The sequence below is a fragment of the Dama dama genome, chromosome X (assembly GCF_033118175.1).
Source record: "Dama dama isolate Ldn47 chromosome X, ASM3311817v1, whole genome shotgun sequence".
Taxonomy (NCBI): Eukaryota; Metazoa; Chordata; class Mammalia; order Artiodactyla; family Cervidae; genus Dama; species Dama dama.
This window is the reverse complement of record NC_083714.1, coordinates 102950144-102961013: the sequence shown is the minus strand read 5'-3', so window position 1 is coordinate 102961013 and position 10870 is coordinate 102950144.

Sequence of the window (10870 nt, the reverse complement as noted above, 5' to 3'; positions counted from 1 at the left end):
GAAAGAGCAATCCCAAAGAATGTTCAAACTACCACACAATTGCACTCATCTCACATGCTAGTAATGTAACGCTCAAAATTCTCCAAGCCAGGCTTCAGCAATACGTGAACTGAGAACTTCCAGATGTTCAAGCTGGTTTTAGAAAAGGCAGAGGAACCAGAGATCAAGTTACCAATATCTGCTGGATCATCAAAAAAGCAAGAGAGTTCCGGAAAAACATCTATTTCTCCTTCATTGACTATGCCAAAGCCTTCGACTGTGTGGATCACAATAAACTATGGAAAATCCTGAAAGAGATGGGAATACCAGACCAACTGACCTGCCTCTTGAGAAACCTGTATGCAGGCCAGGAAGCAGCAGTTAGAACTGGACATGGAACAACAGACTGGTTCCAAATAGGACAAGTAGTACATCAAGGCTGTATATCATCACCCTGCTTATTTAACTTATATGCAGACTAAATCATGAGAAACGCTGGGCTGGAAGAAGCACAAGCTGGAATCAAGATTGCCAGGAGAAACATCAATAACCTCAGATATGCAGATGACACCACCCTTATGGCAGAAAGTGAAGAGGAACTAAAGATTCTCTTGATGAAAGTGAAAGAGGAGAGTGAAAAAGTTGGCTTAAAGCTCAACATTCAGAAAACTAAGATCATGGCATCTGGTCCCATCACCTCTTGGGAAATAGATGGGGAGACAGTGGAAACAGTGTCAGGCTTTATTTTTTGGGACTCCAAACTCACTGCAGATGGTGACTGCAGCCATGAAATTAAAAGACGCTTACTGCTTGGAAGGAAAGTGATGACCAACCTAGATAGCATATTAAAAAGCAGAGACATTACTTTGCCAACAAAGGTTCATCTGGTCAAGGCTATGGTTTTTCCAGTGGTCATGTATGAATGTGAGAGTTGGACTGTGAAGAAAGCTGAGCACCGAAAAATTGATGATTTTGAACTATGGTGTTGGAGAAGACTCTTGAGAGTCCCTTGGATGGCAAGGAGATCCAACCAGTCCATCCCAAAGGAGATCAGTCCTGGGTGTTCACTGGAAGGACTGATGCTGAAGCTGAAACTCCAATACTTTGGCCAACTCATGTGCAGAGTTGACTCATTGGAAAAGTCCCTGATGCTGGGAGGGATTGGGGGCAGGAGGAGAAGGGGACGATAGAGGATGAGATGGCTGGATGGCATCACCGGCTCGATGGGCATGGGTTTGGGTAAACTCTGGGAGTTTGTGATGGACAGGGAGGCCTGGTGTGCTGCGATTCACGGGGTCGCAAAGAGTCGGACACGACTGGGTGACTGAACTGAACTGAACTGAACTCTATGAAATCTCCCTGGAGTCAAAGATCAGTTATAAATAGTCAAGGGAGTAAAGGGAGATCAGTCACAGTGGTGTTTCCAGGAAAGGTAAGGGCTTGTGTTACTATGTGAAGGAAAGCAGATAATGAATTCATCTAGGCTGATCACAGTATGAGGAGGGCCATGCCCCCCAAAACAAGAACTATAGAGAAGTAGGTAAAACAGAGGGAAAGCTTTTGAATGATAGTCCACTCAGGGGGAGATACAGAGTTAAGTCCTATTTTGAATAGGGTAAGTAGGGGAAATCCCAGTCTAATTAGTAATCAATACAACTGTTTTTGTTTTATTTATCGATATTTTGTTTTTGGCTGTTCTGTTTCTTCAGGAATTCAATCCAGTCGAAGCCTGGAGTGTCCCAGAACAGTGCTGGTGTAGCAAGGAGCATCTGAGTGGGAAACGTTTCTTGGCAGAGATGACGAGTCTCCTTGGGCCCCCTTTAATCTAGAGATATGAAACCAAGAGGAATGATCTGCTAGTTTAGCACCTGTTGCTTGGGGTAGAATGACCTCAAACGAACCAGTCCACTGAGGCTGAAGATCCTTTCGGTGTAAGGTTTTAAGCAGGACTCGATCCCCGTGTTATGAGTTATTGTTATGTCAGCTGAATTCGTTTGATGAGGCTTTGGGAGAGAGAGCGATCTGCATGTTCTCCTATGAGGTATCTAATAAGGTTAAGGGTGGGAAGATAATCTCCCAGCAAGTGGCTGGCAGTAGGGAAGTGACCTAAGAGAAAAGGGCGTCCATCAGTTCAGTTCAGTTCATTTCAGTCGCTCAGTCGTGTCCAACTCTTTGCAACCCCATAAATCACAGCACTCCAGGCCTCCCTGTCCATCACAAACCCCCCGGAGTTTATACCCCACCAATGAAAAATTCTCTGAAGGGATGGTTAATTTTTATCCTGTAGTTGAGTCCTGTGGTCACATAGTCAGAGGTCTGAAATCTGGTGGTCTCGCAGCTTTGAGAAGATAGGGTACCAGTGAGAAAACAGAATGTCATTTGGGCAATTTGGTCAGTCTCAAGGATCACTGTGATTTTATTCTTTGTTTGCTAGGTCAATATAATGAGCCATCTTAACAATGAGACCCCATGTAGGCCCTATCAAATCTGTTTGTGTACAGCCTCATACATCCCATTAAGATTATTAGGATCTGTCCCAGGAGCTATCCGTTCATGTATTGTTACTGGCAATGCCATAGTCATAGTCTCCAAGTCACCCTCCTGTCCAGCCCGCCAAACACCTTTCTGGAGGGGTGAAAGAACTGATGTCTGTCATAAGGAAGGAAGAGCTTGAGCTGCTCCAGTGGTTAAGACAGGAGGGGGAGGGAGAGGAGGCAGAGGAAATTCCGCCTTCTCTAAACAAAGATGCAGAAGGAACAGCTGCTTTAAGAGCCTCCTGCATTTTTTGCTCTATCCCCTGGGGCTCTGCATAGTCAAGTCCTCCCTTTGATGGGGTTTCACATTCATCTTCACTCCCTTCTGAGCTTTCCCGGGTCTGAAGAGGTTCTAAAACAGATTTTATCAGTGCCCAAGTTGACCCAAGAGATACAGGCAAAGAAGTTTCTCTAATTCACTACCTACCTTCTCCCATGTTCCTAAATCTAAAGTACCAAGAGAAGGGAACCACGAGCAACGTTTCTCAACGGTTTGTAAAAGCTCCAATAGCTGGCCCTCACTTATATTTGTTGCCCTCGCTTTTAAAAGCTGCCTTAAGAGGCATATATATGGCCGGTATTGTTCCCGAATTTCTGAATTTCCCTTGCTTAACTCCGGTTTCAATGCCTGAGAGAGTGTTTCTTACCGCAAAGGGGGATTTTCAGAGGCCTCACTGCACTCTTCCTCAGGACCCTGTGCCAATATTTCAAATTTAGCTTCACTCTCCCGGTGATCCTTCACTCCCAAGCCCCACTTTGGGCGACACTTGCTGCGACCAGCACAGCAGGTAGGGATCGAAAGTGGTTAATGCACAGTTCGGGAAAAAGGAACTGAAGACAGAATTAAAGTTTTAAAAATGGGACCGGGGGACTCAAGACTTCTTGGATCAAGAGCCCTGTTCCTTGGAGCCACATCACTTTTATTTAGTGTCTCAGCACGCGGAAAGTATCTGTTGTGCTATGATAAAATCAGCCTCCTGTGTCCCTGGTCACGTCTCCCATTTTATTGATTACTTGGAGCTATTTTGTTATTTTCTTGTACAAGGAGTATCACCCAGCTGGAGGTCATAGACCCGCATACACTTTGGGAAAACATCGTGGTGTGTGAACAAGCAGTTCTGAACTTGTGCTGACCTGCCATTCCAAGGTCCACACTATGCTTTTCCTTAGCTTAGCAGGGCATGATGATCCCAACTAATCAACCCGGTGTACTTTTGTTAAGATTATATTGTATTGCTAAATTTTGCCTTTATTCTTTTCCCATGGTGTTTTTCTCACGGCTTAGCCAGAGCAACAGGCGGCTGATTATTACCCCTGCAGAAAGACAAGCTTTTTTCCCCTCCTTGGTGAGAATGTGACCAGCTTCCTAGTACACTTTTTTATCTATTCTTATATTTAGCAATGATAAGAATAATAAAATCTGCTCAGCTCCCCCTCACCCCACACTTTACAGAGCAGTTGCACACACTGCACCTCATTTATTATACCTCATATTGTTGAGTAGGTATTATCTTTGTTACATCCATATTACAGTGGCTGCAGTTGATGGTGTTGAGACTCAAAGAAATGAAAGGCTTTGTGCACAGTTACACAGCTCAGTGAAAGTGAGGAAGCCAATCCTTCTGATTCCAAATCCCATTCTTCTCCCATGGGTGGAAGTAGTACAAGCAGCCCCAACCCATAAGGATTGAGAAAGTGGATGATCATAAACTGGAGTGCACAGGGCAATGTGTGTGTGTGGGTGTGTGTATTTTCACCAGAAGACATTGTTCATCAAGGGATGAAAGGCAATTGCCTTAGTGCAATTAGTGATGTTTCTGCAGCCCTGTGGGTTGCTACCCACAGCCAAGCAACTAGTACCAAACCTGATGGCCTGCTGGTTGACTCTCAAGTTCTCCACCACAATGTCTGACCCACCTGAGGCTTACTCTCACTGTCCCGAGATCTCAGTGGCAGCAAGGCCCACACTCTTGATCACGTGGGACAGAAAAAGATAGCCATTTCCTACCTATATCCTTATTAAGAGATGAACACCCTCTACAGTCTTCCAGAGCTGGGGTGGGGTTGGGCATAGATATGGAGAAGGAGCTCAGCTGGCACAGCCAGTCCAGACTTCACTTCTCTGCCTTAGGAGAGAAACGACAGCACAGCAGCTGGCTTTGCATCCACCATTTGGTGTCCAAAAGCCACAAACATGATTCTTGGCTGCTGATTCCTCTTTACAATAGAGCAGTACATAATGGCGGTACAGTGGAATGGGAAAGTTACCTGGAGTGGTAAAAACGATGCATCCCACCAGTTCTCCCATGGCTTTCTCTTCTCCACTTTGGTGCCAACTGCACTTATGGAACTGTGTCCAGCCTGCACGTGGAAGCACAGAAGCTGATGTGGATAGACTGTGGGCTACGTTGACAAAAACTCTAGCACAGCGGTCTAATTGGGGCCCTGCCCTAGGTACAGCTTCTTTCACTCTCTGGCATGTCCACTTCTGGCAATTTTCTTAAAACTGATAATTCAGAGGCATTTTTTTTTTTTTTTTTTGCCTCAGAATGAGAAGAGAAGGTTCTGATTGGAAGCCTGGCTGAAGAATTTTTGGCATCATGGTTTTCCTGGTGCTTGGGACCTGGCGCGAGGGTCTGGCCTGGATGACCTCACTCCCAGCTGCTGGAGTTCTGTACCTTGCCCTGTGAGATTCTTCCAAGAGGTGGCAGTGGGCTTTGAGGGTATCATCCATGTGGTGAGGAGAAGGAGGCAGTATAAGCTAGATGACCAGGGCCCTATGTTGAGCTCCTCTGCTGTTGATGATCGTCAGAATTTTTCACACATTGTATTTCTTAGCTATATGAAGCACAAGCTGGGATCACGATGGCCAGGAGAACTATCAATAACCTCAGATAGGCAGATGACATCACCCTTATGGCAGAAAGCGAAGAGGAGCTAAAGAGCCTCTTGATGAAAGTGAAAGAAGAGAGTGAAAAAGCTGGCTTAAAACTCGACATTCAAAAAACTAAGACCATGGCATCCGGCCCCATCACTTCATGGCAAACAGATGGGGAAACAATGGAAACAGTGAGAGACTTTATTATTTGGGGCTCCAACATCACTGCAGATGGTGACTGCAGCCATGAAATTAGAAGACACTTGCTCCTTGGAAGAAAAGCCATGACCAACCCAGACAGCATATTTATAAATGTAGAGACATTATTTTGTTGACAAAGGTCCGTCTTATCAAAGCTATGGTTTTTCCAGTAGACATGTATGTATGCGAGAGTTGGACCATAAAGAAAGCTGAGCACCACAAAACTGATGATTTTGAACTGTGGTGTTGGAGAAGAATCTTGAGAGTCCCTTGGACTGCAAGGAGATCAAACCAGTCAATCGTAAAGGAAATCAACCCTGAATGTTCATTGGAAAGACTGATGCTGAAGCTGAAGCGCCAATACTTTGGCCACTGGATGCGAAGGACTTACTCATTGGAGAAGACCCTGATGCCGGGAAAGATTGAAGGCAGGAAGAGAAGGGCATGGCAGAGGAAGAGATGGTTGGATGGTATCACCGACTTGAAGGACATATGGCAGCTGGTGATGGACAGGGAAGCCTGGCATGCTGCAGTCCACGGGGTTGCAAAAAGTTGGACATGACTGAGTGACTGAACTAACTGATTTCTTAGTTGTAGATCCGAAGCTTCATACCAAAGGTCAGCATGCCTCAGCCCATGACTGAGGTTTTCTCAGGGACTCAGTCTGATTTTAGGGAGCTAGAGGGAGGAAAGGGGGTGCAGGTGATCCCTTGGGGGTTCTGAGGAAAACTTCACTGTGTTGGGAGCTCAGGGTCACAAGGTAAGATTGGCCAGCCTTCCCTCATCACTCTTCTTTTTCCTCCCAGATAACTATCTTTTGCATTGCATGATGATCTCCCATTCCCTGATCTGACATATGGGTCATTTGTTCTCCTTCAGCACTCCTTGCACAACACACTCTGTCTTCTTTTAGGGGGTGGGATTCTTGAGATGAATATTTGAAGAGAACAGCAGATATACCTGCTTTCTGCTCACAGCTGCATTCCTAGAGGGTCACGCCAGAGGGAAGGGCAGCCTCAGAGCAGAGAGAGGAAGGAAGCAGGGAAAAGTGAACATAAGGAGCTGAGAAACAGGCTACCATGTTTCTGGCCTTTGAAGCTATCCAGGCTGGGTATCAGGATCTGGATTTGTCTGTGCCCCAGGGTTCCAGGGAGGGTGTAAGTGCCATCCCCTCATGGTAATGGCTGCTCAGAGCCTGCAAAAGTGTCTCCCACCCTCAGGTTTCCCACCTTGACATTTTTGTGGATGATGATATGTGTGTGTGTGTGTGTGTGTAAGACAGAGAGAGAGAATGTTTGTGTGCATAAAGGTGTTTGTGTGTGTGAAAGAACATATGCCTGTGTGTGTGACAGAAGATGAGATGGTTGGATGGCATCATCGACTCAAAGGACGTGAGTTTGAGCAAACTCCGGGAGATAGTGAAGGACTTGGAAGTGCTGAAGTCCATGGGGTTGCAAAGTGTCGGACATGACTGAGTGACTGAAACAGCAACAGTTTGTCTGCTTGTGTGTGTTTGCGAGATAAAAAGAGAGACACACAGAGAGAGAAAGAGGCACACACACACACTCATGTGCATGCTAAGTCACTTCAGTTGTGTCTGACTCTGGGACCTTATAAACTGTAGCCTGCCAGACTCCTCTGTCCATGGGGATTCTCCAGGCAAAAATGCTGGAGTGGGTTGCCATGCCCTCCTCCAGGGGATCTTCCCCACCCACACAGAAACTGAAAACCTGTTGGATCATTAGCTTCACATCTATGTACTCTAGGCCTGGGTAGACTGAAGAACCAGACTTAGAAATGCATCTTTATCCTTTCTTCTTTCTCAAAATTTGGGTATATGGTATATATAACTTGATTCTGCTTCATGTGTGTGTGTGTGTGTGTGTGTGTGTGTGTGTGTGTGCATGTGCCCACATATGTGTGTGTTTGTCTTACTGAGTATACTTTCTTTTGTGCTAGTTGCTAGGTATCTGCACATGTGTACATTTCTGGGTGTCATATCCCCTGACCAGAGATTTTCTCTCTCCTTGTGTGGATATATACATGCAAGGGAGGGAGATTGGGTCTACAAGTTGCCTGTGTATTTTTAGATAAACTTGTGGGCATTGAAGAGTATGTGGTGTGCTTCTGGGGTGTACATATGGTGAGTGGGCCATGTGTACCAGTGTGTACACATGGGTGTGTGTTTGCCTGCCTGGGAATGTAAGTGCACTCTCAGAAGTGATGATTGGGTTCATATCCCATCTAGGAGAGTGTGGACACGTGTGAGGCTGCTGGCTGTGTGTATGGGGGTATGTGTGTGCACTTTTCAGGCATGCTTGTTGTCCTTATCTATGAGTTGGGAGGCAATGTGGAGTTGTCACCTGCTGGAGGGAAGAAATATTTACTTGATCAATTTTGGGGCCCAGAGCATGCCTATCAGAACCTGGTCAATGAGCAGAGAATGTGACCTGGGGCTACTCAAACAGGAAAAGATAGCAGAAAGATCAGGAGGGCCAGAGGAACATATAAAATAGGAGTAGTCAGAGAGGCTACCAGTAATAGGAGCACAGAGCAAATGTGTCAGGAGCAAACTTGAGGGTACTAGAACAGCCCATGGTATGCTGGCTTCTGTGAGCTGCCTCGGAGAATGAGGTGAGAGGGACAGCCCAGGCGAAATATCAGACATGGGCAGTGGACAACAGGAAGATGTTCTGAAGCCAAGGTACAGAGGAGCATGGTGGGAGAGTAGGCCCTAACAGAGAGCAGAAAATGAAACAGTTTCTGAGGATAAGGAGAACAATCCAACCTCTCCCCGCCCCCGCCTCCCCCCGTCCACCCCCAAAAGGCTGGGCTCTTCTGCCACCTTCCACTTACCTCAACCTGAGGGTCAAACCTTCATGGACTAGCCTAAGCCAAGCCCTGGAGTTTGTGTGACCGAGAGGTTCACAAGCCAATGGTGATATGTGTATCAACTTTGATGATCAGCCTTGGGACAAAGAGCAGTTCTATCTATCTAATGTTTGTAGGGTCTTATTTTGCTTATTGTTTTGTCTTTCCTTTCGCTCCTTAGTACAAGGCAAGGCAAAAGGAGGCAAATAATAACTTTGTCCCATATGACCTGAGAAGCGAGGTGATTCCTCTGCAACAAGGGTGGGGAGACCAGAGTTCAGAAACAGCCAGCTCCTCTCAACTGCCCTGGGTGCACAGTGAGCGGCAGCTGTGATCAGTGTCCTCCCTCGAACTAGGCACTTCCTCTTCAGCAATGCTGAATATGTATATTCATGAGAATACAAGTCGTGTGTGTGTGTGTATGTGTGTGTGTGTGTGCGTGCGCGCACACACACACACTGAAAACTGCCCAGATGAGGGTTTTAGAGCTTGCAACTGCCTGGTGCATTGTTTTAGAGACTGGAGACTTGTTTGCGGATAACCTTGCTTGATTGGCAGGGAAGAGGTGAGGGAGACTGGTATTCTGAGAGGGGCAGTGTGGGTTTGGCAGAGCTGGTTCAGAGTCCACATTCACGTGCAGGGCTGGGGCTCAGGACATCCCCATTCAGAATACAGCCTGACCCTAGCACCTGGCAACTGCTTGAGGAAAATCTCAAGGATCATTATCGAGGATCATCATCTTACTGGGAGGCTACTATGAAGCTCTCCCAGTGAACTTCAAGATTGCTCATTGGAGACTATAGTGAACAGATAGGTCTTGATAGAATCTTGCATCACCCTTTCAAACTCCCAGCACAACAACTGTGGGAATCTTTGCCATCGTGGCTGATGAGGTCACTAGTGATAACAGTGGGAGCTCTGAGTCACAGGAGTTGTTTGTATCGATACACAGAGAACTTCATGTTTATAAATAAAACTTCATGTTTATAAATATGTGTGTGTGTGTATGTGTGTCTGTGTGTAGCATTAAGAATGTATACCTATATATAGCTGTTACTATAATTTTTATCATATTCGCTATCATTATCAGCTTCCTAACTAATGCACTGAAAGGATACTCACAAATGTTAGCACAGGCAATGTCTGGATGGTAGGATTAAGGCTAAATATTTCCCCAAAGCTTCATAATTTTACGGCTTGTGGAAATGTGTGCCATGAGCATAAAGCTTTCCCACAATCATAAAATGCAAAAGGCTACAAAGTAAGTTTGATCCTTCCTTGACCATCAAGGCCCATCAGAAGTCTTGCCCACTGTGTTGTCTTCATTTTGAACTTCTGTGCTGCTTCTTGTGCACACTACGCTCCTGACACTTCCATGAGCAATCAAATCATTTGATTTTTTTCTTCTTTTTACTTGCAGCTTGTTATTTAATCTTTCTCATGACAAGAACTGTATTTGTATTAATAATAATTCCTTTGCAGTAGAAACCACTGATTGAATGCCTCGGATGGGCCAGGCACTGTGCCAGAGCAGAAAGGATGAAACCATAGCCGTGGACATTTGTTGCTTTGTCAAAGTGTGTTAATGACTTTCAGTAAGTACGTAATTTGCCCGAACGTGTTTAGAAAGTTCTATAGCATATGGTGACAGTCTCCTTGATGTTTAAAATAAGTGGGAGGGTGTGGAGAAAAGGGAACCCTCTTACACTGTTGGTGGGAATGCAAACTAGTACAGCCGCTATGAAAAACAGTGTGGAGATTTCTTAAAAAACTGGAAATAGAACTGCCATATGACCCAGCAATCCCACTTCTGGGCATACACACTGAGGAAACCAGATCTGAAAGAGACACGTGCACCCCAATGTTCATCGCAGCACTGTTTATAATAGCCAGGACATGGAAGCAACCTAGATGCCCATCAGCAGATGAATGGATAAGGAAGCTGTGGTACATATACACCATGGAATATTACTCAGCCATGAAAAAGAATTCATTTGAACCAGTTCTAATGAGATGGATGAAACTGGAGCCCATTATACAGAGTGAAGTAAGCCAGAAAGATAAAGAACATTACAGCATACTAACACATATATATGGAATTTAGAAAGATGGTAACGACAACCCTATATGCAAAACAGAAAAAGAGACACAGAAGTACAGAACAGACTTTTGAACTCTGTGGGAGAAGGTGAGGGTGGGATGTTTTGAAAGAACAGCATGTATATTATCTATGGTGAAACAGATCACCAGCCCAGGTGGGATGCGTGAGACAAGTGCTCGGGCCTGGTGCACTGGGAAGACCCAGAGGAATCGGGTGGAGAGGGAGGTGGGGGGGGCGGGAATCGGGATGGGGAATATGTGTAAATCTATGGCTGATTCATATCAATGTATGACAAAACCCACTGAA